Source organism: Pseudophryne corroboree, unplaced genomic scaffold, assembly GCF_028390025.1.
Source record: "Pseudophryne corroboree isolate aPseCor3 unplaced genomic scaffold, aPseCor3.hap2 scaffold_1320, whole genome shotgun sequence".
Classification (NCBI taxonomy): domain Eukaryota; kingdom Metazoa; phylum Chordata; class Amphibia; order Anura; family Myobatrachidae; genus Pseudophryne; species Pseudophryne corroboree.
The window spans coordinates 81,807-106,903 of record NW_026967946.1 but is presented as its reverse complement, the minus strand read 5'-3'; the positions used below and the strand labels follow the sequence as shown (position 1 = coordinate 106,903).

At 50.2% G+C, this 25,097-nt stretch overlaps 37 non-coding genes and 7 pseudogenes across 37 annotated transcripts; all 44 read left to right on the top strand.

The window, feature by feature from the left end:
* The first annotated feature begins 193 nt into the window (after positions 1 to 193).
* Positions 194 to 357, top strand: LOC134994632 (U1 spliceosomal RNA). Its single transcript, XR_010197618.1, has one exon. It is a non-coding gene; the product is annotated as a U1 spliceosomal RNA (small nuclear RNA).
* A 152-nt stretch (positions 358 to 509) lies between these two features.
* Positions 510 to 672, top strand: LOC134994608 (U1 spliceosomal RNA). The gene has a single exon (XR_010197596.1). It is a non-coding gene; the product is annotated as a U1 spliceosomal RNA (small nuclear RNA).
* A 615-nt stretch (positions 673 to 1,287) lies between these two features.
* LOC134994636 (U1 spliceosomal RNA) lies at positions 1,288 to 1,451 on the top strand. Its single transcript, XR_010197622.1, has one exon. It is a non-coding gene; the product is annotated as a U1 spliceosomal RNA (small nuclear RNA).
* A 152-nt stretch (positions 1,452 to 1,603) lies between these two features.
* Positions 1,604 to 1,739, top strand: LOC134994602 (U1 spliceosomal RNA; annotated as a pseudogene).
* A 698-nt stretch (positions 1,740 to 2,437) lies between these two features.
* LOC134994631 (U1 spliceosomal RNA) lies at positions 2,438 to 2,601 on the top strand. Its single transcript, XR_010197617.1, has one exon. It is a non-coding gene; the product is annotated as a U1 spliceosomal RNA (small nuclear RNA).
* Positions 2,602 to 2,753: 152 nt separating this feature from the next.
* LOC134994607 (U1 spliceosomal RNA) lies at positions 2,754 to 2,916 on the top strand. The gene has a single exon (XR_010197595.1). It is a non-coding gene; the product is annotated as a U1 spliceosomal RNA (small nuclear RNA).
* A 672-nt stretch (positions 2,917 to 3,588) lies between these two features.
* LOC134994654 (U1 spliceosomal RNA) lies at positions 3,589 to 3,752 on the top strand. The gene has a single exon (XR_010197640.1). It is a non-coding gene; the product is annotated as a U1 spliceosomal RNA (small nuclear RNA).
* Positions 3,753 to 3,905: 153 nt separating this feature from the next.
* Positions 3,906 to 4,068, top strand: LOC134994592 (U1 spliceosomal RNA). Its single transcript, XR_010197587.1, has one exon. It is a non-coding gene; the product is annotated as a U1 spliceosomal RNA (small nuclear RNA).
* Positions 4,069 to 4,739: 671 nt separating this feature from the next.
* LOC134994639 (U1 spliceosomal RNA) lies at positions 4,740 to 4,903 on the top strand. Its single transcript, XR_010197625.1, has one exon. It is a non-coding gene; the product is annotated as a U1 spliceosomal RNA (small nuclear RNA).
* A 152-nt stretch (positions 4,904 to 5,055) lies between these two features.
* LOC134994660 (U1 spliceosomal RNA) lies at positions 5,056 to 5,218 on the top strand. The gene has a single exon (XR_010197645.1). It is a non-coding gene; the product is annotated as a U1 spliceosomal RNA (small nuclear RNA).
* A 671-nt stretch (positions 5,219 to 5,889) lies between these two features.
* On the top strand, positions 5,890 to 6,052 carry LOC134994589 (U1 spliceosomal RNA). Its single transcript, XR_010197584.1, has one exon. It is a non-coding gene; the product is annotated as a U1 spliceosomal RNA (small nuclear RNA).
* A 152-nt stretch (positions 6,053 to 6,204) lies between these two features.
* Positions 6,205 to 6,356, top strand: LOC134994603 (U1 spliceosomal RNA; annotated as a pseudogene).
* A 683-nt stretch (positions 6,357 to 7,039) lies between these two features.
* On the top strand, positions 7,040 to 7,203 carry LOC134994621 (U1 spliceosomal RNA). The gene has a single exon (XR_010197608.1). It is a non-coding gene; the product is annotated as a U1 spliceosomal RNA (small nuclear RNA).
* Positions 7,204 to 7,355: 152 nt separating this feature from the next.
* Positions 7,356 to 7,497, top strand: LOC134994600 (U1 spliceosomal RNA; annotated as a pseudogene).
* Positions 7,498 to 8,191: 694 nt separating this feature from the next.
* On the top strand, positions 8,192 to 8,355 carry LOC134994640 (U1 spliceosomal RNA). Its single transcript, XR_010197626.1, has one exon. It is a non-coding gene; the product is annotated as a U1 spliceosomal RNA (small nuclear RNA).
* Positions 8,356 to 8,507: 152 nt separating this feature from the next.
* Positions 8,508 to 8,670, top strand: LOC134994585 (U1 spliceosomal RNA). Its single transcript, XR_010197580.1, has one exon. It is a non-coding gene; the product is annotated as a U1 spliceosomal RNA (small nuclear RNA).
* A 671-nt stretch (positions 8,671 to 9,341) lies between these two features.
* LOC134994623 (U1 spliceosomal RNA) lies at positions 9,342 to 9,505 on the top strand. Its single transcript, XR_010197610.1, has one exon. It is a non-coding gene; the product is annotated as a U1 spliceosomal RNA (small nuclear RNA).
* A 152-nt stretch (positions 9,506 to 9,657) lies between these two features.
* LOC134994584 (U1 spliceosomal RNA) lies at positions 9,658 to 9,820 on the top strand. Its single transcript, XR_010197579.1, has one exon. It is a non-coding gene; the product is annotated as a U1 spliceosomal RNA (small nuclear RNA).
* Positions 9,821 to 10,491: 671 nt separating this feature from the next.
* On the top strand, positions 10,492 to 10,655 carry LOC134994653 (U1 spliceosomal RNA). Its single transcript, XR_010197639.1, has one exon. It is a non-coding gene; the product is annotated as a U1 spliceosomal RNA (small nuclear RNA).
* Positions 10,656 to 10,808: 153 nt separating this feature from the next.
* On the top strand, positions 10,809 to 10,971 carry LOC134994591 (U1 spliceosomal RNA). The gene has a single exon (XR_010197586.1). It is a non-coding gene; the product is annotated as a U1 spliceosomal RNA (small nuclear RNA).
* Positions 10,972 to 11,642: 671 nt separating this feature from the next.
* On the top strand, positions 11,643 to 11,806 carry LOC134994638 (U1 spliceosomal RNA). Its single transcript, XR_010197624.1, has one exon. It is a non-coding gene; the product is annotated as a U1 spliceosomal RNA (small nuclear RNA).
* Positions 11,807 to 11,958: 152 nt separating this feature from the next.
* Positions 11,959 to 12,121, top strand: LOC134994659 (U1 spliceosomal RNA). Its single transcript, XR_010197644.1, has one exon. It is a non-coding gene; the product is annotated as a U1 spliceosomal RNA (small nuclear RNA).
* A 671-nt stretch (positions 12,122 to 12,792) lies between these two features.
* On the top strand, positions 12,793 to 12,955 carry LOC134994663 (U1 spliceosomal RNA). The gene has a single exon (XR_010197648.1). It is a non-coding gene; the product is annotated as a U1 spliceosomal RNA (small nuclear RNA).
* A 152-nt stretch (positions 12,956 to 13,107) lies between these two features.
* Positions 13,108 to 13,259, top strand: LOC134994665 (U1 spliceosomal RNA; annotated as a pseudogene).
* Positions 13,260 to 13,942: 683 nt separating this feature from the next.
* Positions 13,943 to 14,106, top strand: LOC134994612 (U1 spliceosomal RNA). Its single transcript, XR_010197600.1, has one exon. It is a non-coding gene; the product is annotated as a U1 spliceosomal RNA (small nuclear RNA).
* A 152-nt stretch (positions 14,107 to 14,258) lies between these two features.
* LOC134994599 (U1 spliceosomal RNA) lies at positions 14,259 to 14,400 on the top strand (annotated as a pseudogene).
* A 694-nt stretch (positions 14,401 to 15,094) lies between these two features.
* Positions 15,095 to 15,258, top strand: LOC134994629 (U1 spliceosomal RNA). The gene has a single exon (XR_010197615.1). It is a non-coding gene; the product is annotated as a U1 spliceosomal RNA (small nuclear RNA).
* A 152-nt stretch (positions 15,259 to 15,410) lies between these two features.
* LOC134994668 (U1 spliceosomal RNA) lies at positions 15,411 to 15,573 on the top strand. Its single transcript, XR_010197651.1, has one exon. It is a non-coding gene; the product is annotated as a U1 spliceosomal RNA (small nuclear RNA).
* A 671-nt stretch (positions 15,574 to 16,244) lies between these two features.
* On the top strand, positions 16,245 to 16,408 carry LOC134994652 (U1 spliceosomal RNA). The gene has a single exon (XR_010197638.1). It is a non-coding gene; the product is annotated as a U1 spliceosomal RNA (small nuclear RNA).
* A 153-nt stretch (positions 16,409 to 16,561) lies between these two features.
* Positions 16,562 to 16,724, top strand: LOC134994590 (U1 spliceosomal RNA). The gene has a single exon (XR_010197585.1). It is a non-coding gene; the product is annotated as a U1 spliceosomal RNA (small nuclear RNA).
* A 671-nt stretch (positions 16,725 to 17,395) lies between these two features.
* LOC134994637 (U1 spliceosomal RNA) lies at positions 17,396 to 17,559 on the top strand. The gene has a single exon (XR_010197623.1). It is a non-coding gene; the product is annotated as a U1 spliceosomal RNA (small nuclear RNA).
* Positions 17,560 to 17,711: 152 nt separating this feature from the next.
* LOC134994658 (U1 spliceosomal RNA) lies at positions 17,712 to 17,874 on the top strand. The gene has a single exon (XR_010197643.1). It is a non-coding gene; the product is annotated as a U1 spliceosomal RNA (small nuclear RNA).
* A 671-nt stretch (positions 17,875 to 18,545) lies between these two features.
* LOC134994651 (U1 spliceosomal RNA) lies at positions 18,546 to 18,708 on the top strand. The gene has a single exon (XR_010197637.1). It is a non-coding gene; the product is annotated as a U1 spliceosomal RNA (small nuclear RNA).
* Positions 18,709 to 18,860: 152 nt separating this feature from the next.
* Positions 18,861 to 19,012, top strand: LOC134994664 (U1 spliceosomal RNA; annotated as a pseudogene).
* Positions 19,013 to 19,695: 683 nt separating this feature from the next.
* Positions 19,696 to 19,859, top strand: LOC134994601 (U1 spliceosomal RNA). Its single transcript, XR_010197591.1, has one exon. It is a non-coding gene; the product is annotated as a U1 spliceosomal RNA (small nuclear RNA).
* A 152-nt stretch (positions 19,860 to 20,011) lies between these two features.
* Positions 20,012 to 20,153, top strand: LOC134994598 (U1 spliceosomal RNA; annotated as a pseudogene).
* A 694-nt stretch (positions 20,154 to 20,847) lies between these two features.
* LOC134994583 (U1 spliceosomal RNA) lies at positions 20,848 to 21,011 on the top strand. Its single transcript, XR_010197578.1, has one exon. It is a non-coding gene; the product is annotated as a U1 spliceosomal RNA (small nuclear RNA).
* Positions 21,012 to 21,163: 152 nt separating this feature from the next.
* On the top strand, positions 21,164 to 21,326 carry LOC134994667 (U1 spliceosomal RNA). Its single transcript, XR_010197650.1, has one exon. It is a non-coding gene; the product is annotated as a U1 spliceosomal RNA (small nuclear RNA).
* Positions 21,327 to 21,997: 671 nt separating this feature from the next.
* LOC134994622 (U1 spliceosomal RNA) lies at positions 21,998 to 22,161 on the top strand. Its single transcript, XR_010197609.1, has one exon. It is a non-coding gene; the product is annotated as a U1 spliceosomal RNA (small nuclear RNA).
* A 152-nt stretch (positions 22,162 to 22,313) lies between these two features.
* On the top strand, positions 22,314 to 22,476 carry LOC134994666 (U1 spliceosomal RNA). The gene has a single exon (XR_010197649.1). It is a non-coding gene; the product is annotated as a U1 spliceosomal RNA (small nuclear RNA).
* A 671-nt stretch (positions 22,477 to 23,147) lies between these two features.
* On the top strand, positions 23,148 to 23,311 carry LOC134994650 (U1 spliceosomal RNA). Its single transcript, XR_010197636.1, has one exon. It is a non-coding gene; the product is annotated as a U1 spliceosomal RNA (small nuclear RNA).
* A 152-nt stretch (positions 23,312 to 23,463) lies between these two features.
* Positions 23,464 to 23,626, top strand: LOC134994593 (U1 spliceosomal RNA). Its single transcript, XR_010197588.1, has one exon. It is a non-coding gene; the product is annotated as a U1 spliceosomal RNA (small nuclear RNA).
* Positions 23,627 to 24,300: 674 nt separating this feature from the next.
* Positions 24,301 to 24,464, top strand: LOC134994644 (U1 spliceosomal RNA). Its single transcript, XR_010197630.1, has one exon. It is a non-coding gene; the product is annotated as a U1 spliceosomal RNA (small nuclear RNA).
* Positions 24,465 to 24,616: 152 nt separating this feature from the next.
* LOC134994656 (U1 spliceosomal RNA) lies at positions 24,617 to 24,779 on the top strand. Its single transcript, XR_010197642.1, has one exon. It is a non-coding gene; the product is annotated as a U1 spliceosomal RNA (small nuclear RNA).
* Positions 24,780 to 25,097: the final 318 nt, after the last annotated feature.

Sequence of the window (25,097 nt, the reverse complement as noted above, 5' to 3'; positions counted from 1 at the left end):
CACTAGTTGTTGCATTTGGTTTGTTGTTTGGGGGTGCTTCAGTATTAGGCCCTCCCATGTTCATCTGAAAATATGTGTTCTCCCTGCAGTTGTTGTCCCCAGATGAGAGTTCCCTTGTGCTGCCTCAGTTGAATCTCCTTTACTTGAAAGAGATGTGCCTGAGCAGCGGCCCTCCCAAGCCCTATCCCAAATCATACTTATTTTGCATAGGAGAGACCATGGTCTTGAAGATTGTTCTCCCAGGGTGAGGTTCATTCATTGCATTCTGGGTATGCTGACCCCTGTGATTTCCCCAAATGTGGGAAACTCAACTGCATTATTTGTGGTAGTGGGGGACTGTGTTTGTGCTTTCCTCTGGTCAGCTCTGGTAAAAGTCAGATTTCTTTGTTTCAGATCTTCCTCTAGCCTTGTTCTTCTTTCGAGAGTTCCCTTGTGCTGCCTCAGTTGGATCTCCTTCACTTGACAGGGGGGTGCCCGTGCAGCGACTCTCCCCAGCTCTAGCCCAACTTCTACTTACCTGCCAGGTGAGATACTATAATCATGAAGGTGCTTCTCCCAGGGCAAGGCTCACCCATTGCACTCTGGATGTGCTGCCCCTGCGATTTCCCCAAATGTGGGAAACTTGACTGCATAATTTGTGTTTCCCCTGGTCGGCTCTCGTATAATTCAGATCTCTTTGTCTCAGGTCTCTCTCCAGCCTAGTTTGCTGTCTGTTTCCACTTCTCTTTTCTTAAGTGCCTTCCAATGCACAATGCAAACTACAGGTAGTGCTGCAGGGCCCACACCCTTTTACTTGCCGTACAGAGCAGCTCTGGAGCTGTTACAGTGCCCAGCTGCTGCAAGAAATCAGCTTGAATGCTTCAGGGGCTGGGGCATAGCAAACATGAGCCCCACACCGAAGGAGGGTGGGGGTGTTTAATGCGAACTAAGGGTCATCCAAGCGCCGCAAAAGGCCGCCATGCCCTGCATACCCCTTTTCTTTTTTCATATGCAGATAAGGGTTCCAGCCAACTTTGGCCCACTGCTTGGATGACATCACCGTATGCAAATCCGTCTTCTGCAGAACTTCCCCCAGGAATGCTTGTACTAGTTGTTGCATTTGGTTTGTTGTTTGGGGGTGCTTCAGTATTAGGCAGCCTTCTGCCCTCCCATGTTCATCTGAAAATATGTGTTCTCCCTGCAGTTGTTGTCCCCAGATGGGAGTTCCCTTGTGCTGCCTCAGTTGAATCTCCTTTACTTGACAGAGATGTGCCTGAGCAGCGGCCCTCCCCAGCCCTATCCCAAATCATACTTATTTTGCATAGGAGATACCATGGACATGAAGATTGTTCTCCGAGGGTGAGGTTCATTCATTGCATTTTGGGTATGCTGACCCCTGTGATTTCCCCAAATGTGGGAAACTCGACTGCATTATTTGTGGTAGTGGGGGACTGTGTTTGTGCTTTCCTCTGGTCAGCTCTGGTAAAAATCAGATTTCTTTATATCAGATCTTCCTCTAGCCTTGTTCTTCTTTCGAGAGTTCCCTTGTGCTGCCTCAGTTGGATCTCTTTCACTTGAGAGGGGGGTGCCCGAGCAGCGACCCTCCCCAGCTCTAGCCCAACTCCTACTTACCTGCCAGGTGAGATACTATGATCATGAAGGTGCTTCTCCCAGGGCAAGGCTCACCCATTGCACTCTGGTTGTGCTGCCCCTGCGATTTCCCCAAATGTGGGAAACTTGACTGCATAATTTGTGTTTCCCTTGGTCATCTCTCGTATAATTCAGAACTCTTTGTCTCAGGTCTCTCTCCAGCCTAGTTTGCTGTCTGTTTCCACTTCTCTTTTCTTGAGCCGCTCCCTTCTATGCCCTTGCGCACTATCCTGACTTTTCCCGTCTGCTTACTTCGTGCCTTCCAACGCACAATGCAAACTACAGGTAGTGCTGCAGGGCCCACACCCTTTTACTTGCCTTACAGAGCAGCTCTGGAGCAGTTACAGTGCCCAGCTGCTGCAAGAAATCAGCTTGAATGCTTCAGGGGCTGGGGCATAGCCAACATGAGCCCCACACCGAAGGAGGGTGGAGGTGTGTAATGCGAACTAGGGGTCATCCAAGCGCCGCAAAAGGCCGCCATGCCCTGCACGCCCCTTTTCTCTTTTCATATGCAGACGAGGGTTGAAGCCAACTTTGACCCACTGCTTGGATGGCATCACCATATGCAAATCCATCTGCTGCAGGCCTTCCCCCAGGAATGCTTGCACTAGTTGTTGCATTTGGTTTGTTGTTTGGGGGTGCTTCAGTATTAGGCAGCCTTCTGCCCTCCCATGTTCATCTGAAAATATGTGTTCTCCCTGCAGTTGTTGTCCCCAGATGAGAGTTCCCTTGTGCTGCCTCAGCTGAATCTCCTTTACTTGACAGAGATGTGCCTGAGCAGCGGCCCTCCCCAGCCCTATCCCAAATCATACTTATTTTGCATAGGAGAGACCATGGTCTTGAAGATTGTTCTCCCAGGGTGAGGTTCATTCATTGCATTCTGGGTATGCTGACCCCTGTGATTTCCCCAAATGTGGGAAACTCAACTGCATTATTTGTGGTAGTGGGGGACTGTGTTTGTGCTTTCCTCTGGTCAGCTCTGGTAAAAGTCAGATTTCTTTGTTTCAGATCTTCCTCTAGCCTTGTTCTTCTTTCGAGAGTTCCCTTGTGCTGCCTCAGTTGGATCTCCTTCACTTGACAGGGGGATGCCCGTGCAGCGACTCTCCCCAGCTCTAGCCCAACTTCTACTTACCTGCCAGGTGAGATACTATAATCATGAAGGTGCTTCTCCCAGGGCAAGGCTCACCCATTGCACTCTGGATGTGCTGCCCCTGCGATTTCCCCAAATGTGGGAAACTTGACTGCATAATTTGTGTTTCCCCTGGTCGGCTCTCGTATAATTCAGATCTCTTTGTCTCAGGTCTCTCTCCAGCCTAGTTTGCTGTCTGTTTCCACTTCTCTTTTCTTAAGCCGCTCCATTCTATGGCCTTGCGCACTATCCTTACTTCTCCCGTCTGCTTACTTTGTGCCTTCCAATGCACAATGCAAACTACAGGTAGTGCTGCAGGGCCCACACCCTTTTACTTGCCGTACAGAGCAGCTCTGGAGCAGTTACAGTGCCCAGCTACTGCAAGAAATCAGCTTGAATGCTTCAGGGGCTGGGGCATAGCCAACATGAGCCCCACACCGAAGGAGGGTGGAGGTGTTTAATGCGAACTAGGGGTCATCCAAGTGCCGCAAAAGGCCGCCATGCCCTGCACGCCCCTTTTCTCTTTTCATATGCAGACGAGGGTTGAAGCCAACTTTGACCCACTGCTTTGGATGACATCACCATATGCAAATCCATCTGCTGCAGGCCTTCCCCCAGGAATGCTTGCACTAGTTGTTGCATTTGGTTTGTTGTTTGGGGGTGCTTCAGTATTAGGCAGCCTTCTGCCCTCCCATGTTCATCTGAAAATATGTGTTCTCCCTGCAGTTGTTGTCCCCAGATGAGAGTTCCCTTATGCTGCCTCAGTTGAATCTCCTTTACTTGACAGAGATGTGCCTGAGCAGCGGCCCTCCCCAGCCCTATCCCAAATCATACTTATTTTGCATAGGAGAGACCATGGTCATGAAGATTATTCTCCCAGTGTGAGGTTCATTCATTGCATTCTGGGTATGCTGACCCCTGTGATTTCCCCAAATGTGGGAAACTCGACAGCATTAATTGTGGTAGTGGGGGACTGTGTTTGTGTTTTCCTCTGGTCAGCTCTGTTAAAAGTCAGATTTCTTTGTCTCAGATCTTCCTCTAGCCTTGTTCTTCTTTCGAGAATTCCCTTGTGCTGCCTCAGTTGGATCTCCTTCACTTGACAGGGGGGGTACCCGAGCAGCGACCCTCCCCAGCTCTAGCCCAACTCCTACTTACCTGCCAGGTGAGATACTATGATCACGTAGGTGCTTCTCCCAGGGCAAGGCTCACCCATTGCACTCTGGGTGTGCTGCTCCTGCGATTTCCCCAAATGTGGGAAACTTGACTGCATAATTTGTGTTTCCCCTGGTCGGCTCTCGTATAATTCAGATCTCTTTGTCTCAGGTCTCTCTCCAGCCTAGTTTGCTGTCTGTTTCCACTTCTCTTTTCTTAAGCCGCTCCATTCTATGGCCTTGCGCACTATCCTTACTTCTCCCGTCTGCTTACTTTGTGCCTTCCAATGCACAATGCAAACTACAGGTAGTGCTGCAGGGCCCACACCCTTTTACTTGCCGTACAGAGCAGCTCTGGAGCTGTTACAGTGCCAAGCTGCTGCAAGAAATCAGCTTGAATGCTTCAGGGGCTGGGGCATGGCCAACATGAGCCCCACACCGAAGGAGGGTGGGGGTGTTTAATGCGAACTAAGGGTCATCCAAGCGCCGCAAAAGGCCGCCATGCCCTGCATACCCCTTTTCTCTTTTCATATGCAGATGAGGGTTCCAGCCAACTTTGGCCCACTGCTTGGATGACATCACCGTATGCAAATCCGTCTTCTGCAGACCTTCCCCCAGGAATGCTTGTACTAGTTGTTGCATTTGGTTTGTTGTTTGGGCGTGCTTCAGTATTAGGCAGCCTTCTGCCCTCCCATGTTCATCTGAAAATATGTGTTCTCCCTGCAGTTGTTGTCCCCAGATGAGAGTTCCCTTGTGCTGCCTCAGTTGAATCTCCTTTACTTGACAGAGATGTGCCTGAGCAGCGGCCCTCCCCAGCCCTATCCCAAATCATACTTATTTTGCATAGGAGATACCATGGTCATAAAGATTGTTCTCCCAGGGTGAGGTTCATTCATTGCATTCTGGGTATGCTGACCCCTGTGATTTCCCCAAATGTGGGAAACTCAACTGCATTATTTGTGGTAGTGGGGGACTGTTTTTGTGTTTTCCTCTGGTCAGCTCTGGTAAAAGTCAGATTTCTTTGTCTCAGATCTTACTCTAGCCTTGTTCTTCTTTCGAGAGTTCCATTGTGCTGCCTCAGTTTGATCTCCTTCACTTGACAGGGTGGTACCCGAGCAGCGACCCTCCCCAGCTCTAGCCCAACTCCTACATACCTGCCAGGTGAGATACTATGATCATGAAGGTGCTTCTCCCAGGGCAAGGCTCACCCATTGCACTCTGGGTGTGCTGCTCCTGCGATTTCCCCAAATGTGGGAAACTTGACTGCATAATTTGTGTTTCCCCTGGTCGGCGCTCGTATAATTCAGATCTCTTTGTCTCAGGTCTCTCTCCAGCCTAGTTTGCTGTCTGTTTCCACTTCTGTTTTCTTGAGCCGCTCCCTTCTATGCCCTTGCGCACTATCCTGACTTCTCCCGTCTGCTTACTTTGTGCCTTCCAACGCACAATGCGAACTACAGGTAGTGCTGCAGGGCCCACACCCTTTTACTTGCCGTACAGAGCAGCTCTGGAGCTGTTACAGTGCCCAGCTGCTGCAAGAAATCAGCTTGAATGCTTCAGGGGCTGGGGCATAGCCAACATGAGCCCCACACCGAAGGAGGGTGGAGGTATTTAATGCGAACTAGGGGTCATCCAAGCACCGCAAAAGGCCGCCATGCCCTGCATAACCCTTTTCTCTTTTCATATGCAGATGAGGGTTCCAGCCAACTTTGGCCCACTGCTTGGATGACATCACCGTATGCAAATCCGTCTTCTGCAGACCTTCTCCCAGGAATGCTTGCACTAGTTGTTACATTTGGTTTGTTGTTTGGGGGTGCTTCAGTATTAGGCAGCCTTCTGCCCTCCCATGTTCATCTGAAAATATGTGTTCTCCCTGCAGTTGTTGTCCCCAGATGAGAGTTCCCTTGTGCTGCCTCAGTTGAATCTCCTTTACTTGACAGAGATGTGCCTGAGCAGCGGCCCTCCCCAGCCCTATCCCAAATCATACTTATTTTGCATAGGAGATACCATGGTCATGAAGATTGTTCTCCCAGGGTGAGGTTCATTCATTGCATTCTGGGTATGCTGACCCCTGTGATTTCCCCAAATTGGGAAACTCGACTGCATTATTTGTGGTAGTGGGGGACTGTGTTTGTGCTTTCCTCTGGTCAGCTCTGGTAAAATACAGATTTCTTTGTCTCAGATCTTCCTCTAGCCTTGTTCTTTTTTCGAGAGTTTCCTTGTGCTGCCTCAGTTGGATCTCCTTCACTTGACAGGGGGGTGCCCGAGCAGCGACCCTCCCCAGCTCTAGCCCAACTCCTACTTACCTGCCAGGTGAGATACTATGATCAGGAAGGTGCTTCTCCCAGGGCAAGGCTCACCCATTGCACTCTGGGTGTGCTGCTCCTACGATTTCCCCAAATGTGGGACACTTGACTGCACAATTTGTGTTTCCTCTAGTTGGCTACTCGTATAATTCAGATCTCTTTGTCTCAGGTCTCTCTCCAGCCTAGTTTGCTGTCTGTTTCCACTTCTCTTTTCTTGAGCCCCTGCCTTCTATGCCCTTGTGCACTCTCCTGACTTCTCCTGTCTGCTTACTTTGTGCCTTCCAACGCACAATGCGAACTACAGGTAGTGCTGCAGGGCCCACACCCTTTTACTTGCCTTACAGAGCAGCTCTGGAGCTGTTACAGTGCCCAGCTGCTGCAAGAAATCAGCTTGAATACTTCAGGGGCTGGGGCATAGCCAACATGAGCCCCACACCGAAGGAGAATGGAGGTGTTTAATGCGAACTAGGGGTCATCCAAGCACCGCAAAAGGCCGCCATGCCCTGCATAACCCTTTTCTCTTTTCATATGCAGATGAGGGTTCCAGCCAACTTTGGCCCACTGCTTGGATGACATCACCGTATGCAAATCCGTCTTCTGCAGACCTTCTCCCAGGAATGCTTTTACTAGTTGTTGCATTTGGTTTGTTGTTTGGGGGTGCTTCAGTATTAGGCAGCCTTCTGCCCTCCCATGTTCATCTGAAAATATGTGTTCTCCCTGCAGTTGTTGTCCCCAGATGAGAGTTCCCTTGTGCTGCCTCAGTTGAATCTCCTTTACTTGACAGAGATGTGCCTGAGCAGCGGCCCTCCCCAGCCCTATCCCAAATCATACTTATTTTGCATAGGAGATACCATGGTCATGAAGATTGTTCTCCCAGGGTTAGGTTCATTCATTGCATTCTGGGTATGCTGACCCCTGTGATTTCCCCAAATGTGGGAAACTCAACTGCATTATTTGTGGTAGTGGGGGACTGTGTTTGTGCTTTCCTCTGGTCAGCTCTGGTAAAAGTCAGATTTCTTTGTCTCAGATCTTCCTCTAGCCTTGTTCTTCTTTCGAGAGTTCCCTTGTGCTGCCTCAGTTGGATCTCCTTCACTTGACAGGGGGGTGCCCGAGCAGCGACCCTCCCCAGCTCTAGCCCAACTCCTACTTACCTGCCAGGTGAGATACTATGATCATGTAGGTGCTTCTCCCAGGGCAAGGCTCACCCATTGCACTCTGGGTGTGCTGCCCCTGCGATTTCCCCAAATGTGGGAAACTTGACTGCATAATTTGTGTTTCCCCTGGTCGGCTCTCATATAATTCAGATCTCTTTGTCTCAGGTCTCTCTCCAGCCTAGTTTGCTGTCTGTTTCCACTTCTTTTTTCTTGAGCCCCTCCCTTCTATACCCTTGTGGACTCTCCTGACTTCTCCTCCTGTCTGCTTACTTTGTGCCTTCCAACGCACAATGCAAACTACAGGTAGTGCTGCAGGGCCCACACCCTTTTACTTGCCTTTCAGAGCAGCTCTGGAGCTGTTACAGTGCCCAGCTGCTGCAAGAAATCAGCTTGAATGCTTCAGGGGCTGGGGCATAGCCAACATGAGCCCCACACCGACGGAGGGTGGAGGTGTTTAATGCGAACTAAGGGTCATCCAAGCACCGCAAAAGGCCGCCATGCCCTGCATACCCCTTTTCTCTTTTCATATGCAGATGAGGGTTCCAGCCAACTTTGGCCCACTGCTTGGATGACATCACCGTATGCAAATCCGTCTTCTGCAGACCTTCCCCCAGGAATGCTTGTACTAGTTGTTGCATTTGGTTTGTTGTTTGGGGTGCTTCAGTATTAGGCAGCCTTCTGCTCTCCCATGTTTATCTGAAAATATGTGTTCTCCCTGCAGTTGTTGTCCCCAGATGAGAGTTCCCTTGTGCTGCCTCAGTTGAATCTCCTTTACTTGACAGAGATGTGCCTGAGCAGCGGCCCTCCCCAGCCCTATCCCAAATCATACTTATTTTGCATAGGAGATACCATGGTCATGAAGATTGTTCTCCCAGGGTGAGGTTCATTCATTGCATTCTGGGTATGCTGACCCCTGTGATTTCCCCAAATGTGGGAAACTCGACTGCATTATTTGTGGTAGTGGGGGACTGTGTTTGTGCTTTCCTCTGGTCAGCTCTGGTAAAAGTCAGATTTCTTTGTCTCAGATCTTCCTCTTGCCTTGTTCTTTTTTTGAGAGTTTCCTTGTGCTGCCTCAGTTGAATCTCCTTCACTTGACAGGGGGGTGCCCGAGCAGCGACCCTCCCCAGCTCAAGCCCAACTCCTACTTACCTGCCAGGTGAGATACTATGATCAGGAAGGTGCTTCTCCCAGGGCAAGGCTCACCCATTGCACTCTGGGTGTGCTGCTCCTACGATTTCCCCAAATGTGGGAAACTTGACTGCATAATTTGTGTTTCCCTTGGTCATCTCTCGTATAATTCAGATCTCTTTGTCTCAGGTCTCTCTCCAGCCTAGTTTGCTGTCTGTTTCCACTTCTCTTTTCTTGAGCCGCTCCCTTCTATGCCCTTGCGCACTATCCTGACTTCTCCCGTCTGCTTACTTCGTGCCTTCCAACGCACAATGCAAACTACAGGTAGTGCTGCAGGGCCCACACCCTTTTACTTGCCTTACAGAGCAGCTCTGGAGCAGTTACAGTGCCCAGCTGCTGCAAGAAATCAGCTTGAATGCTTCAGGGGCTGGGGCATAGCCAACATGAGCCCCACACCGAAGGAGGGTGGAGGTGTGTAATGCGAACTAGGGGTCATCCTAGCGCCGCAAAAGGCCGCCATGCCCTGCACGCCCCTTTTCTCTTTTCATATGCAGACGAGGGTTGAAGCCAACTTTGACCCACTGCTTGGATGGCATCACCATATGCAAATCCATCTGCTGCATGCCTTCTCCCAGGAATGCTTGCACTAGTTGTTGCATTTGGTTTGTTGTTTGGGGATGCTTCAGTATTAGGCAGCCTTCTGCCCTCCCATGTTCATCTGAAAATATGTGTTCTCCCTGCAGTTGTTGTCCCCAGATGAGAGTTCCCTTGTGCTGCCTCAGTTGAATCTCCTTTACTTGACAGAGATGTGCCTGAGCAGCGGCCCTCCCCAGCCCTATCACAAATCATACTTATTTTGCATAGGAGATACCATTATCATGAAGATTGTTCTCCCAGGGTGAGGTTCATTCATTGCATTCTGGGTATGCTGACCCCTGTGATTTCCCCAAATGTGGGAAACTCGACTGCATTATTTGTGGTAGTGGGGGACTGTGTTTGTGCTTTCCTCTGGTCAGCTCTGGTAAAAGTCAGATTTCTTTGTCTCAGATCTTCCTCTAGCCTTGTTCTTTTTTCGAGAGTTTCCTTGTGCTGCCTCAGTTGGATCTCCTTCACTTGGCAGGGGGGTGCCCGAACAGCGACCCTCCCCAGCTCTAGCCCAACTCCTACTTACCTGCCAGGTGAGATACTATGATCAGGAAGGTGCTTCTCCCAGGGCAAGGCTCACCCATTGCACTCTGGGTGTGCTGCTCCTACGATTTCCCCAAATGTGGGAAACTTGACTGCATAATTTGTGTTTCCCTTGGTCATCTCTCGTATAATTCAGATCTCTTTGTCTCAGGTCTCTCTCCAGCCTAGTTTGCTGTCTGTTTCCACTTCTCTTTTCTTGAGCCGCTCCCTTCTATGCCCTTGCGCACTATCCTGACTTCTCCCGTCTGCTTACTTCGTGCCTTCCAACGCACAATGCAAACTACAGGTAGTGCTGCAGGGCCCACACCCTTTTACTTGCCTTACAGAGCAGCTCTGGAGCTGTTACAGTGCCCAGCTGCTGCAAGAAATCAGCTTGAATGCTTCAGTGGCTGGGGCATAGCCAACATGAGCCCCACACCGAAGGAGGGTGGAGGTGTTTAATGCGAACTAGGGGTCATCCAAGCACCGCAAAAGGCCGCCATGCCCTGCACACCCCTTTTTTATTTTCATATGCAGACGAGGGTTGAAGCCAACTTTGACCCACTGCTTGGATGACATCACCATATGCAAATCCATCTGTGGCAGGCCTTCCCCCAGGAATGCTTGCACTAGTTGTTGCATTTGGTTTGTTGTTTGGGGGTGCTTCAGTATTAGGCAGCCTTCTGCCCTCCCATGTTCATCTGAAAATATGTGTTCTCCCTGCAGTTGTTGTCCCCAGATGAGAGTTCCCTTATGCTGCCTCAGTTGAATCTCCTTTACTTGACAGAGATGTGCCTGAGCAGCGGCCCTCCCCAGCCCTATCCCAAATCATACTTATTTTGCATAGGAGAGACCATGGTCATGAAGATTATTCTCCCAGTGTGAGGTTCATTCATTGCATTCTGGGTATGCTGACCCCTGTGATTTCCCCAAATGTGGGAAACTCGACAGCATTAATTGTGGTAGTGGGGGACTGTGTTTGTGTTTTCCTCTGGTCAGCTCTGGTAAAAGTCAGATTTCTTTGTCTCAGATCTTCCTCTAGCCTTGTTCTTCTTTCGAGAATTCCCTTGTGCTGCCTCAGTTGGATCTCCTTCACTTGACAGGGGGGGTACCCGAGCAGCGACCCTCCCCAGCTCTAGCCCAACTCCTACTTACCTGCCAGGTGAGATACTATGATCACGTAGGTGCTTCTCCCAGGGCAAGGCTCACCCATTGCACTCTGGGTGTGCTGCTCCTGCGATTTCCCCAAATGTGGGAAACTTGACTGCATAATTTGTGTTTCCCCTGGTCGGCTCTCGTATAATTCAGATCTCTTTGTCTCAGGTCTCTCTCCAGCCTAGTTTGCTGTCTGTTTCCACTTCTCTTTTCTTAAGCCGCTCCATTCTATGGCCTTGCGCACTATCCTTACTTCTCCCGTCTGCTTACTTTGTGCCTTCCAATGCACAATGCAAACTACAGGTAGTGCTGCAGGGCCCACACCCTTTTACTTGCCGTACAGAGCAGCTCTGGAGCTGTTACAGTGCCAAGCTGCTGCAAGAAATCAGCTTGAATGCTTCAGGGGCTGGGGCATGGCCAACATGAGCCCCACACCGAAGGAGGGTGGGGGTGTTTAATGCGAACTAAGGGTCATCCAAGCGCCGCAAAAGGCCGCCATGCCCTGCATACCCCTTTTCTCTTTTCATATGCAGATGAGGGTTCCAGCCAACTTTGGCCCACTGCTTGGATGACATCACCGTATGCAAATCCGTCTTCTGCAGACCTTCCCCCAGGAATGCTTGTACTAGTTGTTGCATTTGGTTTGTTGTTTGGGCATGCTTCAGTATTAGGCAGCCTTCTGCCCTCCCATGTTCATCTGAAAATATGTGTTCTCCCTGCAGTTGTTGTCCCCAGATGAGAGTTCCCTTGTGCTGCCTCAGTTGAATCTCCTTTACTTGACAGAGATGTGCCTGAGCAGCGGCCCTCCCCAGCCCTATCCCAAATCATACTTATTTTGCATAGGAGATACCATGGTCATAAAGATTGTTCTCCCAGGGTGAGGTTCATTCATTGCATTCTGGGTATGCTGACCCCTGTGATTTCCCCAAATGTGGGAAACTCAACTGCATTATTTGTGGTAGTGGGGGACTGTTTTTGTGTTTTCCTCTGGTCAGCTCTGGTAAAAGTCAGATTTCTTTGTCTCAGATCTTACTCTAGCCTTGTTCTTCTTTCGAGAGTTCCATTGTGCTGCCTCAGTTTGATCTCCTTCACTTGACAGGGTGGTACCCGAGCAGCGACCCTCCCCAGCTCTAGCCCAACTCCTACATACCTGCCAGGTGAGATACTATGATCATGAAGGTGCTTCTCCCAGGGCAAGGCTCACCCATTGCACTCTGGGTGTGCTGCTCCTGCGATTTCCCCAAATGTGGGAAACTTGACTGCATAATTTGTGTTTCCCCTGGTCGGCGCTCGTATAATTCAGATCTCTTTGTCTCAGGTCTCTCTCCAGCCTAGTTTGCTGTCTGTTTCCACTTCTGTTTTCTTGAGCCGCTCCCTTCTATGCCCTTGCGCACTATCCTGACTTCTCCCGTCTGCTTACTTTGTGCCTTCCAACGCACAATGCGAACTACAGGTAGTGCTGCAGGGCCCACACCCTTTTACTTGCCGTACAGAGCAGCTCTGGAGCTGTTACAGTGCCCAGCTGCTGCAAGAAATCAGCTTGAATGCTTCAGGGGCTGGGGCATAGCCAACATGAGCCCCACACCGAAGGAGGGTGGAGGTATTTAATGCGAACTAGGGGTCATCCAAGCACCGCAAAAGGCCGCCATGCCCTGCATAACCCTTTTCTCTTTTCATATGCAGATGAGGGTTCCAGCCAACTTTGGCCCACTGCTTGGATGACATCACCGTATGCAAATCCGTCTTCTGCAGACCTTCTCCCAGGAATGCTTGCACTAGTTGTTACATTTGGTTTGTTGTTTGGGGGTGCTTCAGTATTAGGCAGCCTTCTGCCCTCCCATGTTCATCTGAAAATATGTGTTCTCCCTGCAGTTGTTGTCCCCAGATGAGAGTTCCCTTGTGCTGCCTCAGTTGAATCTCCTTTACTTGACAGAGATGTGCCTGAGCAGCGGCCCTCCCCAGCCCTATCCCAAATCATACTTATTTTGCATAGGAGATACCATGGTCATGAAGATTGTTCTCCCAGGGTGAGGTTCATTCATTGCATTCTGGGTATGCTGACCCCTGTGATTTCCCCAAATTGGGAAACTCGACTGCATTATTTGTGGTAGTGGGGGACTGTGTTTGTGCTTTCCTCTGGTCAGCTCTGGTAAAATACAGATTTCTTTGTCTCAGATCTTCCTCTAGCCTTGTTCTTTTTTCGAGAGTTTCCTTGTGCTGCCTCAGTTGGATCTCCTTCACTTGACAGGGGGGTGCCCGAGCAGCGACCCTCCCCAGCTCTAGCCCAACTCCTACTTACCTGCCAGGTGAGATACTATGATCAGGAAGGTGCTTCTCCCAGGGCAAGGCTCACCCATTGCACTCTGGGTGTGCTGCTCCTACGATTTCCCCAAATGTGGGACACTTGACTGCATAATTTGTGTTTCCTCTAGTTGGCTACTCGTATAATTCAGATCTCTTTGTCTCAGGTCTCTCTCCAGCCTAGTTTGCTGTCTGTTTCCACTTCTCTTTTCTTGAGCCCCTGCCTTCTATGCCCTTGTGCACTCTCCTGACTTCTCCTGTCTGCTTACTTTGTGCCTTCCAACGCACAATGCGAACTACAGGTAGTGCTGCAGGGCCCACACCCTTTTACTTGCCTTACAGAGCAGCTCTGGAGCTGTTACAGTGCCCAGCTGCTGCAAGAAATCAGCTTGAATACTTCAGGGGCTGGGGCATAGCCAACATGAGCCCCACACCGAAGGAGAATGGAGGTGTTTAATGCGAACTAGGGGTCATCCAAGCACCGCAAAAGGCCGCCATGCCCTGCATAACCCTTTTCTCTTTTCATATGCAGATGAGGGTTCCAGCCAACTTTGGCCCACTGCTTGGATGACATCACCGTATGCAAATCCGTCTTCTGCAGACCTTCTCCCAGGAATGCTTTTACTAGTTGTTGCATTTGGTTTGTTGTTTGGGGGTGCTTCAGTATTAGGCAGCCTTCTGCCCTCCCATGTTCATCTGAAAATATGTGTTCTCCCTGCAGTTGTTGTCCCCAGATGAGAGTTCCCTTGTGCTGCCTCAGTTGAATCTCCTTTACTTGACAGAGATGTGCCTGAGCAGCGGCCCTCCCCAGCCCTATCCCAAATCATACTTATTTTGCATAGGAGATACCATGGTCATGAAGATTGTTCTCCCAGGGTTAGGTTCATTCATTGCATTCTGGGTATGCTGACCCCTGTGATTTCCCCAAATGTGGGAAACTCAACTGCATTATTTGTGGTAGTGGGGGACTGTGTTTGTGCTTTCCTCTGGTCAGCTCTGGTAAAAGTCAGATTTCTTTGTCTCAGATCTTCCTCTAGCCTTGTTCTTCTTTCGAGAGTTCCCTTGTGCTGCCTCAGTTGGATCTCCTTCACTTGACAGGGGGGTGCCCGAGCAGCGACCCTCCCCAGCTCTAGCCCAACTCCTACTTACCTGCCAGGTGAGATACTATGATCATGTAGGTGCTTCTCCCAGGGCAAGGCTCACCCATTGCACTCTGGGTGTGCTGCCCCTGCGATTTCCCCAAATGTGGGAAACTTGACTGCATAATTTGTGTTTCCCCTGGTCGGCTCTCATATAATTCAGATCTCTTTGTCTCAGGTCTCTCTCCAGCCTAGTTTGCTGTCTGTTTCCACTTCTTTTTTCTTGAGCCCCTCCCTTCTATACCCTTGTGGACTCTCCTGACTTCTCCTCCTGTCTGCTTACTTTGTGCCTTCCAACGCACAATGCAAACTACAGGTAGTGCTGCAGGGCCCACACCCTTTTACTTGCCTTTCAGAGCAGCTCTGGAGCTGTTACAGTGCCCAGCTGCTGCAAGAAATCAGCTTGAATGCTTCAGGGGCTGGGGCATAGCCAACATGAGCCCCACACCGACGGAGGGTGGAGGTGTTTAATGCGAACTAAGGGTCATCCAAGCGCCGCAAAAGGCCGCCATGCCCTGCATACCCCTTTTCTCTTTTCATATGCAGATGAGGGTTCCAGCCAACTTTGGCCCACTGCTTGGATGACATCACCGTATGCAAATCCGTCGTCTGCAGACCTTCCCCCAGGAATGCTTGTACTAGTTGTTGCATTTGGTTTGTTGTTTGGGGTGCTTCAGTATTAGGCAGCCTTCTGCTCTCCCATGTTTATCTGAAAATATGTGTTCTCCCTGCAGTTGTTGTCCCCAGATGAGAGTTCCCTTGTGCTGCCTCAGTTGAATCTCCTTTACTTGACAGAGATGTGCCTGAGCAGCGGCCCTCCCCAGCCCTATCCCAAATCATACTTATTTTGCATAGGAGATACCATGGTCATGAAGATTGTTCTCCCAGGGTGAGGTTCATTCATTGCATTCTGGGTATGCTGACCCCTGTGATTTCCCCAAATGTGGGAAACTCGACTGCATTATTTGTGGTAGTGGGGGACTGTGTTTGTGCTTTCCTCTGGTCAGCTCTGGTAAAAGTCAGATTTCTTTGTCTCAGATCTTCCTCTAGCCTTGTTCTTTTTTTGAGAGTTTCCTTGTGCTGCCTCAGTTGAATCTCCTTCACTTGACAGGGGGGTGCCCGAGCAGCGACCCTCCCCAGCTCAAGCCCAACTCCTACTTACCTGCCAGGTGAGATACTATGATCAGGAAGGTGCTTCTCCCAGGGCAAGGCTCACCCATTGCACTCTGGGTGTGCTGCTCCTACGATTTCCCCAAATGTGGGAAACTTGACTGCATAATTTGTGTTTCCCTTGGTCATCTCTCGTATAATTCAGATCTCTTTGTCTCAGGTCTCTCTCCAGCCTAGTTTGCTGTCTGTTTCCACTTCTCTTTTCTTGAGCCGCTCCCTTCTATGCCCTTGCGCACTATCCTGACTTCTCCCGTCTGCTTACTTCGTGCCTTCCAACGCACAATGCAAACTACAGGTAGTGCTGCAGGGCCCACACCCTTTTACTTGCCTTACAGAACAGCTCTGGAGCAGTTACAGTGCCCAGCTGCTGCAAGAAATCAGCTTGAATGCTTCAGGGGCTGGGGCATAGCCAACATGAGCCCCACACCGAAGGAGGGTGGAGGTGTGTAATGCGAACTAGGGGTCATCCAAGCGCCGCAAAAGGCCGCCATGCCCTGCACGCCCCTTTTCTCTTTTCAGATGCAGACGAGGGTTGAAGCCAACTTTGACCCACTGCTTGGATGGCATCACCATATGCAAATCCATCTGCTGCATGCCTTCTCCCAGGAATGCTTGCACTAGTTGTTGCATTTGGTTTGTTGTTTGGGGGTGCTTCAGTATTAGGCAGCCTTCTGCCCTCCCATGTTCATCTGAAAATATGTGTTCTCCCTGCAGTTGTTGTCCCCAGATGAGAGTTCCCTTATGCTGCCTCAGTTGAATCTCCTTTACTTGACAGAGATGTGCCTGAGCAGCGGCCCTCCCCAGCCCTATCCCAAATCATACTTATTTTGCATAGGAGAGACCATGGTCATGAAGATTATTCTCCCAGTGTGAGGTTCATTCATTGCATTCTGGGTATGCTGACCCCTGTGATTTCCCCAAATGTGGGAAACTCGACAGCATTAATTGTGGTAGTGGGGGACTGTGTTTGTGTTTTCCTCTGGTCAGCTCTGGTAAAAGTCAGATTTCTTTGTCTCAGATCTTCCTCTAGCCTTGTTCTTCTTTCGAGAATTCCCTTGTGCTGCCTCAGTTGGATCTCCTTCACTTGACAGGGGGGGTACCCGAGCAGCGACCCTCCCCAGCTCTAGCCCAACTCCTACTTACCTGCCAGGTGAGATACTATGATCACGTAGGTGCTTCTCCCAGGGCAAGGCTCACCCATTGCACTCTGGGTGTGCTGCTCCTGCGATTTCCCCAAATGTGGGAAACTTGACTGCATAATTTGTGTTTCCCCTGGTCGGCTCTCGTATAATTCAGATCTCTTTGTCTCAGGTCTCTCTCCAGCCTAGTTTGCTGTCTGTTTCCACTTCTCTTTTCTTAAGCCGCTCCATTCTATGGCCTTGCGCACTATCCTTACTTCTCCCGTCTGCTTACTTTGTGCCTTCCAATGCACAATGCAAACTACAGGTAGTGCTGCAGGGCCCACACCCTTTTACTTGCCGTACAGAGCAGCTCTGGAGCTGTTACAGTGCCAAGCTGCTGCAAGAAATCAGCTTGAATGCTTCAGGGGCTGGGGCATGGCCAACATGAGCCCCACACCGAAGGAGGGTGGGGGTGTTTAATGCGAACTAAGGGTCATCCAAGCGCCGCAAAAGGCCGCCATGCCCTGCATACCCCTTTTCTCTTTTCATATGCAGATGAGGGTTCCAGCCAACTTTGGCCCACTGCTTGGATGACATCACCGTATGCAAATCCGTCTTCTGCAGACCTTCCCCCAGGAATGCTTGTACTAGTTGTTGCATTTGGTTTGTTGTTTGGGCATGCTTCAGTATTAGGCAGCCTTCTGCCCTCCCATGTTCATCTGAAAATATGTGTTCTCCCTGCAGTTGTTGTCCCCAGATGAGAGTTCCCTTGTGCTGCCTCAGTTGAATCTCCTTTACTTGACAGAGATGTGCCTGAGCAGCGGCCCTCCCCAGCCCTATCCCAAATCATACTTATTTTGCATAGGAGATACCATGGTCATAAAGATTGTTCTCCCAGGGTGAGGTTCATTCATTGCATTCTGGGTATGCTGACCCCTGTGATTTCCCCAAATGTGGGAAACTCAACTGCATTATTTGTGGTAGTGGGGGACTGTTTTTGTGTTTTCCTCTGGTCAGCTCTGGTAAAAGTCAGATTTCTTTGTCTCAGATCTTACTCTAGCCTTGTTCTTCTTTCGAGAGTTCCATTGTGCTGCCTCAGTTTGATCTCCTTCACTTGACAGGGTGGTACCCGAGCAGCGACCCTCCCCAGCTCTAGCCCAACTCCTACATACCTGCCAGGTGAGATACTATGATCATGAAGGTGCTTCTCCCAGGGCAAGGCTCACCCATTGCACTCTGGGTGTGCTGCTCCTGCGATTTCCCCAAATGTGGGAAACTTGACTGCATAATTTGTGTTTCCCCTGGTCGGCGCTCGTATAATTCAGATCTCTTTGTCTCAGGTCTCTCTCCAGCCTAGTTTGCTGTCTGTTTCCACTTCTGTTTTCTTGAGCCGCTCCCTTCTATGCCCTTGCGCACTATCCTGACTTCTCCCGTCTGCTTACTTTGTGCCTTCCAACGCACAATGCGAACTACAGGTAGTGCTGCAGGGCCCACACCCTTTTACTTGCCGTACAGAGCAGCTCTGGAGCTGTTACAGTGCCCAGCTGCTGCAAGAAATCAGCTTGAATGCTTCAGGGGCTGGGGCATAGCCAACATGAGCCCCACACCGAAGGAGGGTGGAGGTATTTAATGCGAACTAGGGGTCATCCAAGCACCGCAAAAGGCCGCCATGCCCTGCATAACCCTTTTCTCTTTTCATATGCAGATGAGGGTTCCAGCCAACTTTGGCCCACTGCTTGGATGACATCACCGTATGCAAATCCGTCTTCTGCAGACCTTCTCCCAGGAATGCTTGCACTAGTTGTTACATTTGGTTTGTTGTTTGGGGGTGCTTCAGTATTAGGCAGCCTTCTGCCCTCCCATGTTCATCTGAAAATATGTGTTCTCCCTGCAGTTGTTGTCCCCAGATGAGAGTTCCCTTGTGCTGCCTCAGTTGAATCTCCTTTACTTGACAGAGATGTGCCTGAGCAGCGGCCCTCCCCAGCCCTATCCCAAATCATACTTATTTTGCATAGGAGATACCATGGTCATGAAGATTGTTCTCCCAGGGTGAGGTTCATTCATTGCATTCTGGGTATGCTGACCCCTGTGATTTCCCCAAATTGGGAAACTCGACTGCATTATTTGTGGTAGTGGGGGACTGTGTTTGTGCTTTCCTCTGGTCAGCTCTGGTAAAATACAGATTTCTTTGTCTCAGATCTTCCTCTAGCCTTGTTCTTTTTTCGAGAGTTTCCTTGTGCTGCCTCAGTTGGATCTCCTTCACTTGACAGGGGGGTGCCCGAGCAGCGACCCTCCCCAGCTCTAGCCCAACTCCTACTTACCTGCCAGGTGAGATACTATGATCAGGAAGGTGCTTCTCCCAGGGCAAGGCTCACCCATTGCACTCTGGGTGTGCTGCTCCTACGATTTCCCCAAATGTGGGACACTTGACTGCATAATTTGTGTTTCCTCTAGTTGGCTACTCGTATAATTCAGATCTCTTTGTCTCAGGTCTCTCTCCAGCCTAGTTTGCTGTCTGTTTCCACTTCTCTTTTCTTGAGCCCCTGCCTTCTATGCCCTTGTGCACTCTCCTGACTTCTCCTGTCTGCTTACTTTGTGCCTTCCAACGCACAATGCGAACTACAGGTAGTGCTGCAGGGCCCACACCCTTTTACTTGCCTTACAGAGCAGCTCTGGAGCTGTTACAGTGCCCAGCTGCTGCAAGAAATCAGCTTGAATACTTCAGGGGCTGGGGCATAGCCAACATGAGCCCCACACCGAAGGAGAATGGAGGTGTTTAATGCGAACTAGGGGTCATCCAAGCACCGCAAAAGGCCGCCATGCCCTGCATAACCCTTTTCTCTTTTCATATGCAGATGAGGGTTCCAGCCAACTTTGGCCCACTGCTTGGATGACATCACCGTATGCAAATCCGTCTTCTGCAGACCTTCTCCCAGGAATGCTTTTACTAGTTGTTGCATTTGGTTTGTTGTTTGGGGGTGCTTCAGTATTAGGCAGCCTTCTGCCCTCCCATGTTCATCTGAAAATATGTGTTCTCCCTGCAGTTGTTGTCCCCAGATGAGAGTTCCCTTGTGCTGCCTCAGTTGAATCTCCTTTACTTGACAGAGATGTGCCTGAGCAGCGGCCCTCCCCAGCCCTATCCCAAATCATACTTATTTTGCATAGGAGATACCATGGTCATGAAGATTGTTCTCCCAGGGTTAGGTTCATTCATTGCATTCTGGGTATGCTGACCCCTGTGATTTCCCCAAATGTGGGAAACTCAACTGCATTATTTGTGGTAGTGGGGGACTGTGTTTGTGCTTTCCTCTGGTCAGCTCTGGTAAAAGTCAGATTTCTTTGTCTCAGATCTTCCTCTAGCCTTGTTCTTCTTTCGAGAGTTCCCTTGTGCTGCCTCAGTTGGATCTCCTTCACTTGACAGGGGGGTGCCCGAGCAGCGACCCTCCCCAGCTCTAGCCCAACTCCTACTTACCTGCCAGGTGAGATACTATGATCATGTAGGTGCTTCTCCCAGGGCAAGGCTCACCCATTGCACTCTGGGTGTGCTGCCCCTGCGATTTCCCCAAATGTGGGAAACTTGACTGCATAATTTGTGTTTCCCCTGGTCGGCTCTCATATAATTCAGATCTCTTTGTCTCAGGTCTCTCTCCAGCCTAGTTTGCTGTCTGTTTCCACTTCTTTTTTCTTGAGCCCCTCCCTTCTATACCCTTGTGGACTCTCCTGACTTCTCCTCCTGTCTGCTTACTTTGTGCCTTCCAACGCACAATGCAAACTACAGGTAGTGCTGCAGGGCCCACACCCTTTTACTTGCCTTTCAGAGCAGCTCTGGAGCTGTTACAGTGCCCAGCTGCTGCAAGAAATCAGCTTGAATGCTTCAGGGGCTGGGGCATAGCCAACATGAGCCCCACACCGACGGAGGGTGGAGGTGTTTAATGCGAACTAAGGGTCATCCAAGCGCCGCAAAAGGCCGCCATGCCCTGCATACCCCTTTTCTCTTTTCATATGCAGATGAGGGTTCCAGCCAACTTTGGCCCACTGCTTGGATGACATCACCGTATGCAAATCCGTCGTCTGCAGACCTTCCCCCAGGAATGCTTGTACTAGTTGTTGCATTTGGTTTGTTGTTTGGGGTGCTTCAGTATTAGGCAGCCTTCTGCTCTCCCATGTTTATCTGAAAATATGTGTTCTCCCTGCAGTTGTTGTCCCCAGATGAGAGTTCCCTTGTGCTGCCTCAGTTGAATCTCCTTTACTTGACAGAGATGTGCCTGAGCAGCGGCCCTCCCCAGCCCTATCCCAAATCATACTTATTTTGCATAGGAGATACCATGGTCATGAAGATTGTTCTCCCAGGGTGAGGTTCATTCATTGCATTCTGGGTATGCTGACCCCTGTGATTTCCCCAAATGTGGGAAACTCGACTGCATTATTTGTGGTAGTGGGGGACTGTGTTTGTGCTTTCCTCTGGTCAGCTCTGGTAAAAGTCAGATTTCTTTGTCTCAGATCTTCCTCTAGCCTTGTTCTTTTTTTGAGAGTTTCCTTGTGCTGCCTCAGTTGAATCTCCTTCACTTGACAGGGGGGTGCCCGAGCAGCGACCCTCCCCAGCTCAAGCCCAACTCCTACTTACCTGCCAGGTGAGATACTATGATCAGGAAGGTGCTTCTCCCAGGGCAAGGCTCACCCATTGCACTCTGGGTGTGCTGCTCCTACGATTTCCCCAAATGTGGGAAACTTGACTGCATAATTTGTGTTTCCCTTGGTCATCTCTCGTATAATTCAGATCTCTTTGTCTCAGGTCTCTCTCCAGCCTAGTTTGCTGTCTGTTTCCACTTCTCTTTTCTTGAGCCGCTCCCTTCTATGCCCTTGCGCACTATCCTGACTTCTCCCGTCTGCTTACTTCGTGCCTTCCAACGCACAATGCAAACTACAGGTAGTGCTGCAGGGCCCACACCCTTTTACTTGCCTTACAGAACAGCTCTGGAGCAGTTACAGTGCCCAGCTGCTGCAAGAAATCAGCTTGAATGCTTCAGGGGCTGGGGCATAGCCAACATGAGCCCCACACCGAAGGAGGGTGGAGGTGTGTAATGCGAACTAGGGGTCATCCAAGCGCCGCAAAAGGCCGCCATGCCCTGCACGCCCCTTTTCTCTTTTCAGATGCAGACGAGGGTTGAAGCCAACTTTGACCCACTGCTTGGATGGCATCACCATATGCAAATCCATCTGCTGCATGCCTTCTCCCAGGAATGCTTGCACTAGTTGTTGCATTTGGTTTGTTGTTTGGGGGTGCTTCAGTATTAGGCAGCCTTCTGCCCTCCCATGTTCATCTGAAAATATGTGTTCTCCCTGCAGTTGTTGTCCCCAGATGAGAGTTCCCTTGTGCTGCCTCAGTTGAATCTCCTTTACTTGACAGAGATGTGCCTGAGCAGCGGCCCTCCCCAGCCCTATCACAAATCATACTTATTTTGCATAGGAGATACCATTATCATGAAGATTGTTCTCCCAGGGTGAGGTTCATTCATTGCATTCTGGGTATGCTGACCCCTGTGATTTCCCCAAATGTGGGAAACTCGACTGCATTATTTGTGGTAGTGGGGGACTGTGTTTGTGCTTTCCTCTGGTCAGCTCTGGTAAAAGTCAGATTTCTTTGTCTCAGATCTTCCTCTAGCCTTGTTCTTTTTTCGAGAGTTTCCTTGTGCTGCCTCAGTTGGATCTCCTTCACTTGGCAGGGGGGTGCCCGAACAGCGACCCTCCCCAGCTCTAGCCCAACTCCTACTTACCTGCCAGGTGAGATACTATGATCAGGAAGGTGCTTCTCCCAGGGCAAGGCTCACCCATTGCACTCTGGGTGTGCTGCTCCTACGATTTCCCCAAATGTGGGAAACTTGACTGCATAATTTGTGTTTCCCTTGGTCATCTCTCGTATAATTCAGATCTCTTTGTCTCAGGTCTCTCTCCAGCCTAGTTTGCTGTCTGTTTCCACTTCTCTTTTCTTGAGCCGCTCCCTTCTATGCCCTTGCGCACTATCCTGACTTCTCCCGTCTGCTTACTTCGTGCCTTCCAACGCACAATGCAAACTACAGGTAGTGCTGCAGGGCCCACACCCTTTTACTTGCCTTACAGAGCAGCTCTGGAGCTGTTACAGTGCCCAGCTGCTGCAAGAAATCAGCTTGAATGCTTCAGGGGCTGGGGCATAGCCAACATGAGCCCCACACCGAAGGAGGGTGGAGGTGTTTAATGCGAACTAGGGGTCATCCAAGCACCGCAAAAGGCCGCCATGCCCTGCACACCCCTTTTTTATTTTCATATGCAGACGAGGGTTGAAGCCAACTTTGACCCACTGCTTGGATGACATCACCATATGCAAATCCATCTGTGGCAGGCCTTCCCCCAGGAATGCTTGCACTAGTTGTTGCATTTGGTTTGTTGTTTGGGGGTGCTTCAGTATTAGGCAGCCTTCTGCCCTCCCATGTTCATCTGAAAATATATGTTCTCCCTGCAGTTGTTGTCCCAAGATGAGAGTTCCCTTGTGCTGCCTCAGTTGAATCTCCTTTACTTGACAGAGATGTGCATGAGCAGCGGCCCTCCCCAGCCCTATTCCAAATCATACTTATTTTGCATAGGAGATACCATGGTCATGAAGATTTTTCTCCCAGGGTGAGGTTCATTCATTGCATTTTGGGTATGCTGACCGCTGTGATTTCCCCAAATGTGGGAAACTTGACTGCATTATTTGTGTTAGTGGGAGACTGTGTTTGTGCTTTCCTCTGGTCAGCTCTGGTAAAAGTCAGATTTCTTTGTCTCAGATTTTCCTTTAGCCTTATTCTTCTTTCGAGAGTTCCCTTGTGCTGCCTCAGTTTGATCTCCTTCACTTTACAGGGGGGTACACGAGCAGCGACCCTCCCCAGCTCTAGCCCAACTCCTACTTACCTGCCAGGTGAGATACTATGATCATGAAGGTGCTTCTCCCAGGGCAAGGCTCACCCATTGCACTCTGGGTGTGCTGCTCCTGCGATTTCCCCAAATGTGGGAAACTTGACTGCATAATTTGCGTTTCCCCTGGTCGGCTCTCGTATAATTCAGATCTCTTTGTCTCAGGTCTCTCTCCAGCCTAGTTTGCTGTCTGTTTCCACTTCTCTTTTCTTCAGCCGCTCCCTTCTATACCCTTGTGCACTATCCTGACTTCTCCTCCCGTCTGCTTACTTTGTGCCTTCCAATGCACAATGCAAACTACAGGTAGTGCTGCAGGGCCCACACCCTTTTACTTGCCTTACAGAGCAGCTCTGGAGCTGTTACAGTGCCCAGCTGCTGCAAGAAATCAGCTTGAATGCTTCAGGGGCTGGGGCATAGCCAACATGAGCCCCACACCGAAGGAGGGTGGAGGTGTTTAATGCAAACTAGGGGTCAGACAAGCGCCGCAAAAGGCCACCATGCCCTGCACGCCCCTTTTCTGTTTTCATATGCAGACGAGGGTTGAAGCCAACTTTGACCCACTGCTTGGATGACATCACCATATGCAAATCCATCTGCGGCAGGCCTTCCCCCAGGAATGCTTGCACTAGTTGTTGCATTTGGTTTGTTGTTTGGGGGTGTTTCAGTATTAGGCAGCCTTCTGCCCTCCCATGTTTATCTGAAAATATGTGTTCTCCCTGCAGTTGTTGTCCCCAGATGAGAGTTCCCTTGTGCTGCCTCAGTTGAATCTCCTTAACTTGACAGAGATGTGCCTGAGCAGCGGCCCTCCCCAGCTCTATCCCAAATCATACTTATTTTGCATAGGAGATACCATGGTCATGAAGATTATTCTCCCAGGGTGAGGTTCATTCATTGCATTCTGGGTATGCTGACCCCTGTGATTTCCCTTAATGTGGGAAACTTGACTGCTTTATTTGTGGTAGTGGGGGACTGTGTTTGTGTTTTCCTCTGGTCAGCTCTGGTAAAAGTCAGATTTCTTTGTTTCAGATCTTCCTCTAGCCTTGTTCTTCTTTCGAGAGTTCCCTTGTGCTGCCTCAGTTGGATCTCCTTCACTTGACAGGGGGGTGCCCGAGCAGAGACCCTCCCCAGCTCTAGCCCAACTCCTACTTACCTGCCAGGTGAGATACTATGATCATGAAGGTGCTTCTCCCAGGGCAAGGCTCACCCATTGCACTCTGGGTGTGCTGCCCCTGCGATTTCCCCAAATGTGGGAAACTTGACTGCATAATTTGTGTTTCCCCTGGTCGGCTCTCGTATAATTCAGATCTCTTTGTCTCAGGTCTCTCTCCAGCCTAGTTTGCTGTCTGTTTCCACTTCTCTTTTCTTGAGCCGCTCCCTTCTATGCCCTTGCGCACTATCCTGACTTCTCCTCCTGTCTGCTTACTTTGTGCCTTCCAACGCACAATGCGAACTACAGGTAGTGCTGCAGGGCCCACACCCTTTTACTTGCCTTACAGAGCAGCTCTGGAGCTGTTACAGTGCCCAGCTGCTGCAAGAAATCAGCTTGAATGCTTCAGGGGCTGGGGCATAGCCAACATGAGCCCCACACCAAAGGAGGGTGGAGGTGTTTAATGCAAACTAGGG